Consider the following 19,385-nt stretch of genomic DNA (forward strand, 5'->3'; position numbering starts at 1 on the left):
TGGATGGAGCTTGGGGACTCTTATAGAAGAGTAGGGGGAAGGATTGCAGGGCCAAAGGGGATAGGAACTCCACAGGAAGACCAGCAGAGTCAACTAACCTGGACCCTTACGGGTCTTAGAGACTGAACCATTAACCAGAGCATACCTGGGCTGGACCTGCGCCTCCAGCACATATGTAGTAGATGTGCAGCCTCTTCATATTGATCCTTCAGAAACTGGAGCTGGTGCTGCTCCTAAAGCTGCTGCCTGTCCATGGGATATGTTCTTCTAGCTGGGCTGCCTAGTCTGGCTTCAGTGGGAGAGGATGCATCTAACTTCACAGAGACGTCATGTGCCAGGTGGAGGGATACCCAGGGGAGCCCCCAGCCTCTCAGAGGATGAGGAGAGGGGGATGAGGAAGGATTGTAGGAGATGGTAGCCAGGAAGGAGGTGCAATGAGCAGGATGTAAAGTGCGTAAGTAAAAAAAAAAAGTGAAAAAGAAAACAAGTCAAACAAAGGAAGGAGTTATGGCCACATGGTAAACAGCACTTGCTGCTCTTCAGAGGACCCAAGGGTGGGTCCCAGCATTTACAACCTGCAACTCCAGCTCCTAGGGATCTGACACTCTATTCTTCTCTCCTTGGCTACCCATGGACACATGCACACATACACGCACACACACACACACACACACACACACATAAACACACACACACACACACACACACACACACACACCCTAACCAGATAAAATAAAATCTTTGAAAACTAAAAGCCCAAATGACAGTCTTTCTAATGATATTAGCATTGTCAACACACCACTGCTTGCACAGGTCACCTGTCTCCACAGATCACTCCTAAGAAACCAGACACTCCCTCATGCCTCCTTGAGTATGGTTGGTTCTTTCTTGTGCATTAAGGAACGGCCATGCCTTCCTCAATGTCTCATGGCTGTATCTGTTCTAAAACATAAAGGGAATTGGACAAGCACATTCTTATCACTTTAAAAATGTTTACTCGCTTCGGTGTAGTATCCAGCAGTTCAAAGGACAAGTCTGTATCTTGAAATGTTTGACCGGAGGTGTTCAAAGATTAAACCATACTATATTAGAAATCAAAAAATAGATAACATAAAATAACACTTAAAAATCTTATTGAATGTAGTGTAGTGAACTATATCTGACATCCCCTAATCTTAGCTAAGCTGTAGATTTTTTTTTAATCTAAAAAGTATGGATAATAACACCTGCTCTGTCTACCTCGCCTAGGTGTAAGAAAATACTTTGAGAGCTACAAAGTTTTAAAAAATGAAGCATAGGGCAGGAAACCTATAAGACGGGTTTTACTCTTGCTTCCCAGCCACTGACATAAAGAGAGCTTGCTGCTTACATGGCATGAAAATCAGGACAAGATATGGATTCTCAGCAAACTGAGCATGGGCGCCATGTAAACAGGGCTCAGGGAGTCATGCAAGGCTGCTGCTGTTGAACCTGATTTGATACTCTTTCTTCTCCAGTCATAGAGGCCACTGGCATGAGTGAAGTTGAAAGGATTTGCTGTTCAGTAGTAAATTCATGGGAACCTGTGTGTAGGAAAGTTTCGATTGCAAGGTATACCCTTAAGACTGATTTAACAGCGGAAAACACCAGCACCTAGAGATCTAGATGGGAGCACTGGGACCCACTGATGCCCCAAACATTCCTAGAGTAGAAACGGGATTGATGGTGAATCAAAACCCTCCACATAGTTGCATATTCTGTGGTCATCTTCCCATGTCTGGGGAGATTTTCCAAGAATGACAATAGTTTTACAATTCCACATCTACACAGAGTCATGCAGAGCAGAACTTGCCCCACTGACAGAAACACATAAAGCCAGGTGTTAGCCTTTCCCCACCTGTTACCATTGTCACAGGGACCAAAGACCCATTTTATCCTTTCTCATCCACATGATGGACTTCCCATTTGCCTTCCCCCTATAACATCAGATGTGATGGCTTGTTTTCTTTTAACTATGGCTAGATATGTATATTGATAAAACAACATAATATAGGAGAATTTTTAAAGACTACTCCTGTAGGTAGGCATTGTGGTGGTCTCTCACTCATCCAAGGATGTTGCCATCACTCAACCATTAAGTTGCCTTCATTCTAGACCACACAACTGGCCAAGGACTCAAGAAAGTCTTTGAGATGGGCAAATAGAGGCCCAATTCCTTACCTTCCAGCTTCCCAATGAAGTTCTGTTGAAAATAAAATGTAGGAAAGCCTGTATTTATCCTGGGGAAAGAGAAGAAGGTTTAGCAGGATTCTGATGAATGCCAGCAAGCCTGCACTGAGGATATAGATGGTCAGTTAGTGATCCTTTCTGGAAAAGCAGAAGCCAGAAAGGATATCCTTAGAGGACCAGCAGATGCAAAGGCCTGTTATGGTGGTTTGGATAGGAATGCCCCCCGTAGACTCACATATTTGAATATTTGGTCATTAGGAAGTGGCACCACTTTAGAAACATTAGCTATTCCTTATTGGAACAGCTGTAGCCTTCTTGGAAGGTGGGGTTTTGTGGTCTCTAAAGCTCAAGCCAGGCCCGGTGTCTTCCTCTTCCTGCTGCCTGTGGATCCAGAGGTAGAACTCTCAGCTGCTTCCCCAGCATGTCTGCTTGCCTGTGTGCCCCCAAGCTTCTCACCAGAATGACAATGGAGTAAACGTGTGAAAATGTAAGCAAATCCCCCAATTAAGTGCTTTCCCTCTATGAGAATTGCCATGGTCATGGCGTCTCTTCACAGCACTGGAAAGCTGACCGAGATAACTGCTTGATTGGTAGCACCCAATATGGCCCAGGCCCAGACACAGCAAGAGGGGATCAACCAAGTAAAAGGTCCAAATCCAAAATCGGAACTCAACACTAACCTAAAAATATCAATGTCTTTTCTATCCTTTAATGAGGTAAGCATCTAAAAATTAAATGTAAAACACAAACTGAATTATTGATAAATATGACAAAAAGTCAGCACTGTCACCCATTGAAAATACTGTGCAAAAGACTGAATGATGTCATCTCACTAAAGAAGATACTTGTAATGACTATCATCAATCAAAATATTTATGAAAATATTTCAAGTAGCTAAGAGAAAAGGAAATAAATAGGAAAGGGTATTTCATTGAATGTAAAGGGTTTGCATCAAAGATCACTATGGTGGTGGCTTGAATGGGAACTGTTTGAATGCTTGACCCACGGGGAGTGGCACTATTAGGAGGTTTACCTTGTTGGAGTAGGTATGGCCTTGATAGAGGAAGTGTGTCTGCTATGTTGGTGGGCTTTGAGATCCCATATACTCAAGCTGAGCCTAGTGGGACAGTCTCCTTCTTTTGTCTGTGGGTGGAGATGTAAAACCATCAGCTCTTTCTCCAGCATCATGTCAGCCTATACGCCACCGTATTACCTGCCATGACAATAATGGACTAAACTACTGAGAACTGTAAGCCATCCCCAGTGCAATGTTTTCCTTTATAAGAGGTGCAGTAGCCATGGTATCTCTTCACAGCATGGAAACCCTGAGACAATTATAAAGAAAGAGAAAAGACTACCTATAAAATCAGAGAAAATACTTACAAGTCATTTATATGATAAGGGCTTAATATCCAAATCACCCTTTTCTTTAAAAAAAAAATCCCAAAATTCAAGAGGAAAAAGAAAAACAGTGTGTTTTAAAGAATGGGCAGTTGGAACTTGCAGACACTTTTAGTGTCATTAGTTTGTAAAGAATGAAAATCAAAAGCAATGGAATAGTACTACAGAACTATTGGAGCTAAGATTAAATGGAATGAGTAGGTGTTGATCAGGAAAGGATTTAATATTCTACACTAACTTTGGAACTGTGGATTGAGCCTATATAGAACACTTTATTCCTGAAAGAGTAAAATGAGAAATTATCATGACGTCTTAAATACATATTGGGACTGTGACAGGCACTGTATCCCTATTCCAGGAAGCAGCATTCGGAACATCCGACAAAGGAAATAACCTGAGGAAATGTCCTTTAACAGGCCAAAGGAAAGCAATACGGGATATATGTGCAGTGGTGTATTATTCAGCCACTTAAAAAAATAGTGATGATCTGGTACATGAGTGAACTTAAAAATGTGGTAAGCTGAACTCAAGCAGTATTACAGAGCAATAGTGATAAAAACTGCATGGTATTGGTACAGAGACAGACAGATAGACCAATGGAACAGAATTGAAGACCCAGAAATGAACCCACACACCTATGGTCACTTGATTTTTGACAAAGGAGCCAAAACCATCCAATGGAAAAAAGATAGCATTTTCAGCAAATGGTGCTGGTTCAACTGGAGGGCAACATGTAGAAGAATGCAGATCGATCCATGCTTATCACCCTGTACAAAGCTTAAGTCCAAGTGGATCAAGGACCTCCACATCAAACCAGACACACTCAAACTAATAGAAGAAAAACTAGGGAAGCATCTGGAACACATGGGCACTGGAAAAAATTTCCTGAACAAAACATCAATGGCTTATGCTCTAAGATCAAGAATCGACAAAAGGGATCTCATAAAACTGCAAAGCTTCTGTAAGGCAAAGGATACTGTGGTTAGGACAAAACGGCAACCAACAGATTGGGAAAAGATCTTTACCAATCCTACAACAGATAGAGGCCTTATATCCAAAATATACAAAGAACTCAAGAAGTTAGACCGCAGGGAGACAAATAACCCTATTAAAAATGGGGTTCAGAGCTAAACAAAGAATTCACAGCTGAGGAATGCTGAATGGCTGAGAAACACCTAAAGAAATGTTCAACATCTTTAGTCATAAGGGAAATGCAAATCAAAACAACCCTGAGATTTCACCTCACACCAGTGAGAATGGCTAAGATCAAAAACTCAGGTGACAGCAAATGTTGGCGAGGATGCGGAGAAAGAGGAACACTCCTCCATTGTTGGTGGGATTGCAGACTGGTACAACCATTCTGGAAATCAGTCTGGAGGTTCCTCAGAAAATTGGACATTGAACTGCCTGAGGATCCAGCTATACCTCTCTTGGGCATATACCCAAAAGATGCCCCAACATATAAAAAAGACACGTGCTCCACTATGTTCATCGAAGCCTTATTTATAATAGCCAGAAGCTGGAAAGAACCCAGATGCCCTTCAACAGAGGAATGGATACAGAAAATGTGGTACATCTACACAATGGAATATTACTCAGCTATCAAAAACAATGACTTTATGAAATTCGTAGGCAACTGGTTGGAACTGGAAAATATCATCCTGAGTGAGCTAACCCAATCACAGAAAGACATACATGGTATGCACTCATTGATAAGTGGCTATTAGCCAAAATGCTGGAATTACCCTAGATGCCTAGAACAAATGAAACTCAAGACGGATGATCAAAATGTGAATGCTTCACTCCTTCTTTAAAAGGGGAACAAGAATACCCTTGGCAGGGAATAGAGAGGCAAAGATTAAAACAGAGACTGAAGGAACACCCATTCAGAGCCTGCCCGACATGTGGCCCATACATATACAGCCACCCAATTAGACAAGATGGATGAAGCAAAGAAGTGCAGACCGACAGGAGCCGGATGTAGATCGCTCCTGAGAGACACAGCCAGAATACAGCAAATACAGAGGCGAATGCCAGCAGCAAACCACTGAACTGAGAATAGGACCCCTGTTGAAGGAATCAGAGAAAGAACTGGAAGAGCTTGAAGGGGCTTGAGACCCCATATGTACAACAATGCCAAGCAACCAGAGCTTCCAGGGACTAAGCCACTACCCAAAGACTATACATGGACTGACCCTGGACTCTGACCTCATAGGTAGCAATGCATATCCTAGTAAGAGCACCAGTGGAAGGAGAAGCCCTGGGTCCTGCTAAGACTGAACCCCCAGTGAACTAGACTGTGGGGGGGAGGGCGGCAATGGGGGGAGGGTTGGGAGGGGAACACCCATAAAGAAGGGGAGGGGGGAGGGGGATGTTTGCCCGGATACCGGGAAAGGGAATAACACTTGAAATGTATATAAGAAATACTCAAGTTAATAAAAAAATAAATAAATAAAAAATTAAAATGTGGTAAGGACAAACATCCTATGTTTTTAGTTATATGAGTATCTGAGATGGACAGACTGACAGACTTCATGTAAGAGGAATAATGGGGAAGGAAAAGTGGGGGGACTTACTATCGATTACAGAGTTCCTATTTAGAGAAATCGTTTGAAGAAATCTGGAAACCAATCAATGAGAATGGTCATCAGCACTGTGATGTGCTAATGCCACTGGAAAGATTTATTCAATATATTACATAATCAATATATTGTAAGCAGGGGTAATGGATAAACAGGAGTTCAGAAAAGCTGAAGCCATGTGACCAACAAACTATTACAACAAAAGGATAAAAATCAAAACCACAGGAATACGTCAGAACTGGCAGGATTGCTCAGTGGGTGAAGACATCTACCACTAAGCCAACAACCTGAGTTCAATCCCAGGGATCTACCCACACAGTGGAAGAAGAAAAGTGTCTTTGTCAAATTATACTCTGACTCCACACACGTGCTATGGAACTGATATGTACACTGACACACACATAATACATGACTAAATGAATATGTAAAATGCATTATACACACACACACACACACACATATATAGCGGCAGGAACATGGGTTTGTATTCACCTCTTCGATGTTAATGCAGTGGAACTTGCTAAAGTTGAGACAATGTGTACGGAAATCCCTGTAGGTGTGCCCTGCAGACACTGATCATAGTAACTGTATTTACAAAGTGAAAACCAAGAAATAACCCAAATGTCCTTGAAGAAAACAGTGTAAAGTACTTTGTGTGGGGGTGATGAAAAATGAGTAAACAAAAACTACCATACACTTGCAGATGAGTTTCAGAAACAAAACACCAAGCTTCACACACAAAAACATGAATTTCAGTATAATAGATTATTCCATTTACATAAACATTAAACCATGAAAAGGGTACACAATTTTCTTTCTCCACAGTTTTCATTATATTCTATATACTTGCTACATTCTCATGTTCAGTAAAAGAATAAGATATAAATTGAAATAATAATTACCAAGCTCAGGATGAAGGCAGACTCTAGTGAGGGTGGGGGAAGATGAGAGGGAACAAGGAAAGTGTAGACCTGTCCGTGACATTTACTTCCTAGCTGGCTTGTGGACACAGTCACCCCCTGTATTGAGTACAGGGTGCCTCTGGGATTTAACACATGGTGGTAGGGAAGAGTCCTATCTACTTACCAACTGTGCCTTGCCAAGGCTCTGTGTGCACTGTTGGGAGCACTGAGCCATGATAGGATGTGGGTGTGTTCTGCAAAAGTGTGCAAAAGTACACAACGCCAACTCTTAAAACAAAAACAAAACAGGCTATGCACTGAAAAGACTGAGATGTCTTCATGTCTATAAACCTCTGTGCAAGCCCTGGGAAGCTGATTCCATAGAACGAGTGCCAAACAGAAAGCAGAGAAAATCCCACTTAATTACTGTTCCGTTCCTTTCCAGTGTCTCTGCAGCTGTGCCTGGCTTGCTTTGCCTCATCTGATTTCTTTCCGTGCCTCTCATCCCCATATGCAATAGTGAGTGCATGTGTGCTCACCCTGCGTATTCATCTGCAGACTGTGGGAGCGCTGTCCCCCATTTCCAGGATCCGGCACATTCATCCTTCGTGTGTTTAAAAAACACACTTCCCAACATTCCGTCTATGTTTCCACTTATTTATCTTGGCATTCTCCAGGTTCGATCACTTTATATTTGCTCAAACGTGACATTGCATGAGAAGTCACACACACATACACCAACATCTGAAAGCCACTAAATGGATGCCTGAGAAGAATGCTCAAAATTAGACTCCATTAATGTAAATTCACTTTACATTCAACATTAAAACCGTGGGTACCTCTATTCTTGAGGGACCAAAAGGATTAATGTTCATTTACCACAGGACTAAAACTTAGTTAAATGGCTTGCCACCTTCCTCACAGCCAAACTTGATACCTGCAGAAAATGACCTCATATGCTAGGCACAGTCATACTATTAGGTATTATAGATAGTTTCTATTTGGTTGCTAATCTCGGGAGCAAACATAATGCAAATGGAATCTGTATATTTCAGTCACTGTGCAGAGTCTGACACATTGTGTTCCATCTCCATAGTATCCTGCCTACCCAACGCCAGGATGAACTAAATCCATCCCAGGATGGGATAGAAAGCTGTCCCACCTCCCAGCTAGCAGGAGCCTGGGCAGCACTGACAGCATCCGCACACTTTATTGAAAAAGTAGTCACGGAGGTTTCACTTCGTGTGCTCTCAATTTTCCCATCATTGAGGAAACATTCACTCCCTTACATAATTGCACGCCTTCTAATGCTGCTTTTCCTTCAAATTGGACTTTCCCTCGTGGATTTTAAATCTACTTCCACTCAAGAGAAGTGAAAAACAGTTAAAATTCGAGCAATTTCCCATTTTTTTTCTTCGGGGGTAGTTTGTCTCCTCCTGTTTGGAAAAAAAAAATAAACAACTCAAGTCATCTCGATATATTTAATGTGAAAGAGAGATCGAGACTTTCAACACAAGAAAACATGCCTAATATGCATAAGCAGGAGCTAGGAAGTCAAGCACTTCAGGGCTATTCCGGCTGCTATTAACCACCGGCACATTCCATTTTCTGGTTCCTGTTTCGTGTTCATTGGCATTACAGTGTGTCACTAGTGTCTATTAGCTTAGCTTACAGGCTAAGTTACTAGGCTCCTCCCGGGACCTAGCAACCACTGAAGTCATCGTCTGTCACTGACAGGTAGGTCATTTACTCCAGCCCCAAGTACTAAGGCTTTGTGATGCCCCACACAAGAAAACCCCAGACAGAAAAGGAATGCAACAAAGAGGCTGAGTAACCTAGAGCCACCTTGGGGTGAGAGGTCAGGCAGGTGTCTTCTTGTGATGCTACGAAGTCATATCGGGCATTCTGCTGTAGACCAACCAATTGCACAGTTGTCCATCTTAAAACTGCCGCCACCCCCAAGAGATATCTTTGTCATCTGCTAGGGACTCTCCATTTGTTTCACCAGATTCTTCCCTGACCTAAGGACAGTCATGTAAATTATTTGTTACCAATAGTCAAATCTTGAAGACACGGCGGGGGTGGGGGGCGGATGCTGTGTCTGCATGCAGTTTTCTAGTGAGGGAAGAGGATTCCAGGCAGTCACTGGCACTGTTTCTGGGAAGCATGCCTTCGGATCCCACCTCTGATCCGTAAGCCTTCGGGTTGCATTTGTGGAGAGTCTTGGCTGAGTAAGAGCATCAGGAACTCTGATCATTCATGGTATCAATTTCCTCCTCTACTAGAAATATAAATCCTGAAAGGACTGGAAGCAAGCAATGTGTTACTTTGAACACATTTAAATAATGCATCAAGACTGGAAAGCTCATACTGCTTTTTGGTAGGAGAAAGAAACCCTTTTAGTAACTGTGTCTTAAGTGACTTAGTCACTATTTACCATGTATCCAGAGCTGTCCTGGGTGGCACATGTACCGAGTCATATTTCTCTTGCTCTAAGTATAATCCACCAAGAACCTTGATTTTCAAATGAGAATATCAAGGCACGGAGTGAAGTCATACATTCAAAGGAACAGAATAAGAAATGGTGGGGCTGCATATCATACTAGCAGCTCAGCCACAGAGCACTGGGCTCCTCTGTGACCCAGTGTGGCATAGCGCAACGCTGAATGTTAGCCAAAACTCAGCTCCAAACAGAACCAAACACAAAGCATGGGTTGACTAATATCTTCATTATCATATTGGGGGCCGTGTGTGTGTGTGTGTGTGTGTGTGTGTGTGTGTGTGTGTGTGTGTGATGTATAGGTGCACATACATGTGTGATCACATGGGGATAGAGACCGGAAGTCTACATTGAGTGTCTTCCTCTATCTCTTTACCATATTTTTTGAGTGGGCGGTCTCTCACTGAACCTGAAACTCACCGATTCAGCTAGATCCCTTGACTGCACCTTCCCAGTGATACAATTACAGGCATGCACCATTGCATCTAGACTTTGTATGTGGGCTCCGAGGAGCAAATTTAAATCCTCACGTTTGTGTGGCTAGCACTTCACCTACTGGACTTTCTTCCAAGCCCTGTCCATCACCTTTCATGGTTTCATACACTGTATTTTTTCTTATTTATTTATTTATTTATTTATTTATTTATTTATTTATTTATTTTAGTAAGTATCTACTTGGTGCCAGACTCTACAGTGAGTAATGTGATCCAAAGGAAAGAAAAACAACAGTTGTAAGAAATTCAGAGGCTACCAGGAAAGAGAAGAAGAACCAACAACTAAAAGGGAGGAGGCTTAGGTAGGGTAGGTGGCTTCCTCAGTAGTGCACCTCTGCACAAACATGGAGACCATCCCCAAATTCTGTTCCCTTGTTAAAAAAAAATAGTTGGGTGTGGCAGCACTAGGCAGGGGGAGACAGGTAAATTCCTGAGGCTCATTGGCTTCCAATTTGTCCAATTTTCTGAGTCCCTGGTTCCTTTGGAGATAAAACAATGCATACATGAACACAAACACACACACACACACACACAGAGAGAGAGAGAGAGAGAGAGAGAGAGAGAGAGAGAGAGAGAGGGGCAAGGATGCCATGGAATAAAATACTATGTCATATTCTTTAGGAATGAAGAAAGGACAAGAAATTTCTCTTTCCTTTGTCAAAATCTGAAATACAGCCTCCTGTCCTCCTCCTACCAGCTACTATCTCCAAGGGCTTACTCAAGCATTCTTCTTAACAGTGAGTTAGAATTCTGGTGTTACTTTCATAGCTTTTCTATTCCCTTTAATAATTTAAAAACAGGGTGAAAGTAGAATTTAAGAATTCTTCACTGATAGTTAATTCAGTAAAAAATTCTAGGCTGGACAGCTGTCTGGGCTCTTCATAAGCCACATATACAAAGGCTTCTGCAGTGAGAGGGACTCCAACAGTTAGGCTAAGATGTGGGAGCCTCAGGGGACACACAGGAAGACCATTTCTAGGAGGACAGTGCCTGGCTGGCTTTTACAGCTACAGGCTGACCCATCAAGTCAGTCTTCCCAGGAGAGGAAGACACTGCTCTGCATATTCAACTCTATCAATTCAATCTCTGAGATCCCAACAGGTACCTTGATGGTCTCTCTGAGATCCCAACAGGTACCTTGATGGTTTCTCCCACAGTTAGTAGGATCCATTTTCATTCCCTTGTGCTCTACTGCATCTAGTATCTGTATTCTCCATCACATGATATACTTCGAAAATTGTTAGTCTAGAGGGCTCCTCCACTGATCAAACCTCAGATCCTAGGTCTCCTTTCTGTTTAGGCTCTGCCTCAGTTGAATCTTCCCTCATCCCCTGTTTTGCAGATCCCTTGATGATCAGTTACCCATAAATTACCACAACTGAGCATAGGTGTTTCGGAGTAACCAAGCACATGGCTCAGTCCTTGCCCTGAAAGCTTTCCACTGGAAATGGTGGACAACCTCAGCCTGATCCTAGTTCCTGAGAAACCCTGGCTTGGAAGAGAAAGATCTTAGGGCATCGTAGTCTTTCCCTATGCCCATGCCCTGTACCTGCACCTAAATTGAGTCACTGTTTTAGTTCCTTTTCTGTTACTATAATAAAATTCTTGATGAAAACAAGGGGAAAAGGGTTTATTGAACTCACAGTTCCAGATTACATCCCACCGTGGAAGAGAAGGCACAGCAGTAGAACTGCCCGATTACAATCACAGTTAAGATCAGAGAGTGATGAATTAACGCATTCGAGCTTATACTCAGATCACTTTCTCTTTCTTTATAAAGTGAAGGATCCAAGCACAGGGAAGGACACCACCCACTTAGGCTGGGCCTTCCCAAAGCAATTAACGTAACGAAGGCAATACCAAGTGGACCTAATGTCCATTCCTCTTTGAGATACCTTCCTCAGTGATTCTCAGTTGTATCAAGTTGTCGATTAAAATAACCATCAGACAGTCATTTAGGAGCAAGCATCTGCCTCTTGTCTGTCAGACCCAGAATACAGAGACAATTGATTTCCCAAGACTTGTTCTGTACAATGAGACCAGTGTGACTCTGATGAACGAGGCTAGGCAAGCCCCACTCCTCACTGAGGTCTTCTTTGCTATGTGACCTCATGCACTTGACACCTGACATCGTGATGTGGCTACAGTTTCATAAGTCATTTCTTTACCTAGTCATTTTCCAAAATGTTTATTCTCGTTATTCGCCCAGTAATAAAAGGGGAGGTTCAGAGCTACTTGTTCCAAGCCCCTCTGAAGGGACAATCTCAGCAAAGACAGCAAGCGCTCACCTGCAGAAGTGCATGGCGGCTCTCTTAGAGCTTCTGAGTTCTTCTGACCAGTCTATACCATCTCTGCCTTCTTGGTGATGCCCTTCCTCTGCAGGTCTGGGAGTGTCTCCCACCATCTCAGATTCTAACACTGTCTTAGAACTACTAATGCTTCAACTGGCCTTATTGCATGTCAGTCAGCCATTGTTTCTCTCTCTCTCTCCTCCTCTCCCTTCTCCCCTCCCCCTCCCTCTCCCTCCTCTTCTTCTCACTCCTCTCCCCTGCCTCTCTCCCTCCTTCCTTCACTCTCTCTCTCTCTCTCTCTCTCTCTCTCTCTCTCTCTCTCTCTCTCTCTCTCTCTCTCTCTCTGTGCATGTGTATACATATTTATTAAGCAAGAAGCCAGCTAGAGGCCACTTGGAATACACAGTAAACTCCCTCACAAGATGGCATAATAATGACTTTAGTGAATATTCACTAAATAATTGCCAATGAAAATTATAAATGCATCTCTCTGTGTTCTGTTCAAATGTGGTTCAGAGATATGTTTAGTGGTCTAACAAAATACTACTATTTCAGAATATTCAACTATCATTAAGGTATATCATTTTAAAGACCCGCATGGTAGTTGTGAGGTCCTGGGGTTTCTCTTTGGGTCTATCAATACTGGAGACCAGTCGCAGGGATAGCACAAAGGAAGGTTCTGAACAGAGATGTCTGAGATCAGAGAAACTAGATAGATGGGAAGATGTGCACATTGTAGATATACATTACAGAACACTTCCCTCTGGCTATTGCTTAACTGGGTTGCTCTTGTCCTTAACTTTATATTCTAGGCCTCTCATCAAGAAACAGTAAGTGCTAGTGTGGATGAAGAGGAAAGGAGCTCTTACATAGCAGTGGTGGGAACGTAAATGAATAGCTGATGGACATTATTATGAAACTCCCTGGAACACTAAAAATAGAACTACTATAGTCTCCAGTTAGACGACTCCTAGGCATATGCCAGAGGTAACCTAAAGCCTGTATGTCCACCAAGAGATGATGGCTATAGCAGATGTGAGAAACGCATACCATAGATCACTGCCAACCTGACTGGCTTACCTAGGAGATGGGAAGGGTGTGTGTGTGTGTGTGTGTGTGTGTGTGTGTGTGTGTGTGTGCATGTGAGAGAGGGGGGAGGAGGAACATTTTCAGATTAACTGAAGAGAAAAGATTCATCCTGAATATGAGCAAAAACCTCTCATGGACTAGAGACCTTAAAAGAGGTCTCTAGTATAAAAGAGGAGGAAGGCAACAGCTGACAGAACACAGGCATTCTCCTCTCCCTGCTTCCTGGTCTGCCATGAGCATCTTATACACACATGCATGCATGCACACACACACACACACACACACACACACACACACACACTTCTGCCATAGAGGGCTGAACCTGCATTCTCCTCTCCCTGCTTCCTGGTCTGCCATGAGCATCTATGTATACACACATGCATGCATGCGCGCACACACACACACACACACACACACACACACACACACACACACACTTCTGCCATAGAGGGCTGAACCTGCATTCTCCTCTCCCTGCTTCCTGGTCTGCCATGAGCATCTATGTATACACACATGCATGCATGCGCGCACACACACACACACACACACACACACACACATACACACACACTCCTGCCATAGAGGGCTGAACCTGCTGAGACTATGCACCAACGTAAATAATTCTACTCCTAAGCTGTCATTAGCAGTTCTTTTGATCACAACCGTGAAAAGGTGACGAGTACATACATAATAAAACTTTATTTAGCCATAAAGAAGAACAAAAGTATTTCATTCAGGAAATGGTGAACATGTGAGGACTGTGTTAAATGAGGCAGCCCAGCCAGAGAGGCAAATGCAACTTGTTTTCTCTCATAGGGGGAATGTAGATTTAAGACACATGACATGGACGTTAAAATGAACTATTTGGGAGGAAGAAAGAAAGAAAGAAAGAAAGAGAGAGAGAGAGAGAGAGAGAGAGAGAGAGAGAGAGCAAGCAAGCAAGCTAGCCTTCGGGGAATGAGGGGATAGTAAGAGGGTGACTAAAGGAAATCTAAGGACATGCATGCACAGAAATTCTCATGATAATTAAAAATAAATAAATGTTCTCTCTGTCTCTGTCTCTGTCTCTCTCTGTGTCTCTGTCTCTGTCTGTCTGTCTGTCTGTCTCTCTCTCTCTCTCTCTCTCCCTCCCTCCCGCCCTCCTTCCCTCCTCCCCCTCTCCCTCTCCCTCTCCCATCTCTGTTTAGGTGACAAGGTATCAATCACTCTATAGCCACGGCTGGCCTGGAATTCTCTGTAGGCCAAATTGGCCTCAAGCTCAGAGATAAACATCTGCCTTCCATGAGATGAAAGGTATGCACCACACATCTGCCAGATGTTTTCTTTTTAAAAATAGCCTCCCTTAAAGGCTATTAGACTGGTTGTTTTAAAGACATAAAGATAGAACAGTCTAAAATTCAAAGCAGCAAGGCATACATTTATATATCATTTAAACATTGCTGTGAAACATGCCTATGTTTCTGGTCCATGCACGCAGGCAGAAAGGAAGGAGGCCAAACGACTTCACCCCTGCAGGTCAGGATCTACTGCACCCACCCATGTCTACAATCCCAGCAGCTGGCACAGGGCCTGGCACAGAGAAGATCGGTAAACACTGTGGTGGAAGAGCCAAGTTCGAGACTAAGCCTTGCTTCCAGTTCATTCAGTGACTTCACCTCTTGGAGCCTCCTTTCCATCTACAAAGACAAAGGTCACAGCCACCCCTCTCCAGATTCTGTGTTTCTGCTGTTCTCACTGGCAACCGGACAATGTCCCTGGAGCACTAGGGTTTTGTTTGGCTCTATTTGTTGAGACAGGGACTAAACTCCTCATCTTCCTACTCTACCTCCCTCATGAGTCCTTTGTGTGCTTGCCCCTCTGCCTGGTGCACACATGAAATTGTCACTGCAGGAAATAGAAGGTTATCAAAGGCCACGCCTGTCATCACCACACACAGCTCACATGAGGGACCCTATATAATAACACAGTTGTGGCATTCATGCAATGGTACCAGAAATCATTCGTAACTTGTTGGCATATCTTGAGAACTCTACGAAATATGCACATATAAACTGAGCAGTGCAGCTTGGCATCAGGTTTCTCTAGAAGGCAAAAAGAGAATTGCATGCATTGGAGGTTTAGGACGACTTTACAAGTCAGGACCACAATGCAGTGTGGTGCATAGTAACTGCCCCTAGGTGGTTAAGTAGAGAAATTTGGTGAACTGACGTGTGCCAGACAAAGTAATAGGATTAAAAAGAACAATTCGAAGGGCAGGGGAAGGAACTGCTGTCGTCATCTTAAAATCAGACAAGATGGATATAATTCTTGCACAATAGGAATTCCACCTAAATTAGGTGCGTAAGTTGGGGAGAAGCAGCGAATGGTTGGTACCCCACTGCCCAGAAAAGACCCTGTATCCCTCCAGCCCGGAAAGGCCACCCATGGTACTGTAACCTCCCGGTTCTTTCTCAACTGAGGGAGCGCACAATTGGATTAGACCTTGCCATTAGAGAAATTGGTCTCTAGAGAGCAGCTCTGAGATCATTCGAGCAGAAAAGTGAGAAAAAGCATTTTACGCCTTGCGGATGCTTCTGAAACTATGCATAAAACTGAGAGCCGGGCCTGCCGAGCGCCAGACTCTGGCTACCAGTTCCGTATTAGATCAAGGGATAATAAATGTGCGGATGAACATTTTTATTTTTATGTCTCGACAATTTATCCTCTCATCCTGTCATCAGACTCTGGTGACCCAACTTGCTAGGTGAAAACCCGCAGTGAGAGAGTAATTGTTCACCCGTGCTCACTCACTCAAGCAGGCCAGGCAAGACTCCACTCATTTGTTATCCTGGTTACCTAATCTCCCTTGCCCATTCTCCTCGATGTTTCCCTCGCCCGCTATTGATTTTATGAAGGAGGTCTCTATTTTTAATTTGTTCTTCATAAATGGTATCGACGTAACTGTGTTTCCACTCTTCCTTACATTGTACAGTAAACATGATACTTGAGATATGTCATTTTGTCCCATGAATTAAAGGCTGGCAGGGGCGTGAGAATAGTAACCCCGAGGTCAGGACAGAATCCTCTGTCCTTGAGTGTTCCCAGATGCTGGGGACGTATTTTAAAGGCATGCTTAGACTGCCTGCTTCCCTTCACCTGTGTGGAAAGCGGGAACGCAGACAAATGTGTGAGAAGCGGGAGAGCTTTGCGAGATCACAAGGTGAGAAGATTTGTGTAAAAGTCAAACGTCAGCCTCTCTGCTATATTATCGACAACAACCATCACGAATGTATTTCTCCCCGACACTCCTAAAAATGAAAAAACACATATTAGGGAAATACATGCACTTTGTTTTAGAGGCATATTTTTATTTTATACCAAAAACTTTTTGTAGGTTGTCACACCAAGCTATAAGTTCTTGGGACACGGACACACACACACACACACACACACACACTTGAATTAGCTGAATCAAAACACAGGATCAAATCGATTATATATCTGTATTCAAGGGGTTTCAACAAATATCTTATTTTTATGTGTTAATGTCAGGATGTTATTGAAATGAAACCTGAATATAATATTTTATTGAGGTAATGAAATCATGTCTCTGACATTAACTATACATTTTATTTTGATTTTTTGCACCGTCTCTCCACCGGTAAAAGGAGAACAATGTGTAATTTCATCCTAAGCTTCGTTCTTTTTTAATTCAAGCTTCTCCTAGTGCTTGTAAGACTAGAGAGGATATAGACATTGGCTTCTCAGAATCTGGCTCTTTTCCTTGTTTGGTATTAGCAAAGGCAGAATCCAGTTAGCAACAAACACAAACTCAGCCACCCTTCAACTTCTGTTCGAATCCCCATACAGCTAGCACCTCTCTAGCAGAGCACTATGCATAAAAAGCTCAAGAAGACTTTGAGGTTGGTTAATGTGTCCAAATGTTCCTATTAAGGGAAACACGGAAACATAGCCATCTATACCGTGAAGTTTGGGGCCAACCGTTTTTGTTGTTGTTGTTGTTGTTGTTGTTGTTGTTGTTGTTTAACTTACTCACTTTACATCCCACTCACTGCCTGCCTCCCAGGTCACCCCTTCCCACAATCATTTCCTCATCTCCCCTCCCGTTATCCTCTGAGCAGGTAGGGCTTCCCTGGGTATCCTCTACTCTGGCATTAAAAGTCTCTGCAGGGCTGCGTGCTTCCTCTCCCATTGAGGACAGACACGGCAGCCCAGGTACAAGAACATATGCCATATATAAGGCTGTAGCTTTGGGGATAGCCCTCACTTCAGATGCTCAGGACCCACATGAAGATCAGGCTGCACGTCTGCTACATATGAACAGGGAAGCCTAGGTCCAGCCCGTGTATGCTCTTTGGTTGATGTTTCAACTGAGAGCCCCAAGGGTCCAGGTTAGTTGACTCTGTTGGTCTTCCCGTGGAGTTCCTATTCCTTTTAGAGCCTGTGATCCTTCTTCCTATTCGTCCATAAGAGTCCCCAAGCTCTATCTACTACTGTTTGACTCTGCATCTGTCTAAATCAACTGCTGGGTAGAGCCTCTCAGAAGACAGCCATGCTAGGCTCCTGACTGCAAGCATAACAGAGTATCATTAATAGACTCAGAGATTGGTGCTTGCCTATGAGATGGGTCTCATGTTGGTCCAGTTATCGGTTGGCCATTCCCTCAGTCTCTGCTCCATCCCGTCCCTGCATTTTCACAGGGTAAATTTTGGGTTAAGAGTTTTGTGGGTGCGTTGTCCCCAAAGCTCCACTGGAGTTCCTCCCTGGCTACAGGAGGTGGCCTCTTCAGGTTCCATATCCCCAATGCTGTGAGTCACAGCTAAGATCACCCCCATTGATTCTTGGGTGCCTCCCTTATCTCAGGTCTCTGTCTTGTCCTGGAGATGCCCTCCACCTCCCCACCCCTGTCACTTGCAGATTTCCATTCATTCTCATGGCCATTTTGGCCATTTCTCCTACCCCTCCCCACACCTGATCCTGAACTCCCCCATTTCCCTCCCCATCCCCTCTCTGTCCATGTTCCTTCCCTCCATCTGCCTCCTATGACTATTTTATTCCCCCTTCTAAATGAGATTCAAGCATCCTTGCTTGTGCCTTCCTTCTTTGGCTTCTTTGAGTCTGTGGAGTGTAGCATGGTATCTTGTATTTTGTGGCTAATATCCACTTATAACTGAATACATACAATATATGTCCTTTTGGGACTGGGTTACCTCGTTCAGAATGATATTATCAAGTTCCCATTCATTTGCCTGTAAAATTCATGATTGTCACTTCTGTCACTGTCCCGCAGAAAGGAGCGACACCACGACGTTCTTCTTAAAGCAGTTTATTCAGGATCCTTTCTTTCTGCATGCAAGCAGGAATCTTTCTTTCCTTTTTTTCTCCCCCTCCCAGCCCCCAAGCACACTCCCTTATATCCTCCCTCAACTCCGCCTCCTCAGTCCAGACTGCATAATCTCAATTCATAGGTCCACATCACATGACCTGATCTTGCGTCATGGTGCACCTGCACAGCTCTCACAATGGACGTGGCTAGTTTCAGGTGTGTGAGGAAGTCAGGTGCTAGTCATGAGACTTAGCTGCAGTCCCGGGCGCCATCTTGGGACTGCCGCCACACCCGCTCCCCACACATGATGTCTTTTTTTTTAACTAGCTGAATAGTATTCCATTGCGTACCACATTTTCTTTATCTGTTCTTTAGTTGAAGGACATCTAGGTTATTTCTAGTTCCTGGCTATTATAAATAAAGCTGCTAGAAATATAGTTGAACAAGTGTCTTTGTGGGATATTAGAGCATCATTTGGGTATATTCCCAGGAGGGATATAGCTGGATGTTGAGGTAGAATTATTCTGTTTTCTGAGAAACCATCAAATTGATTTCCAAAGCAGTTACACAGGTTTGCACTCACATCCAAATG

Source organism: Rattus norvegicus, chromosome 5 (assembly GCF_021556685.1).
Source record: "Rattus norvegicus strain SHRSP/BbbUtx chromosome 5, alternate assembly SHRSP_T2T, whole genome shotgun sequence".
Taxonomy (NCBI): Eukaryota; Metazoa; Chordata; class Mammalia; order Rodentia; family Muridae; genus Rattus; species Rattus norvegicus.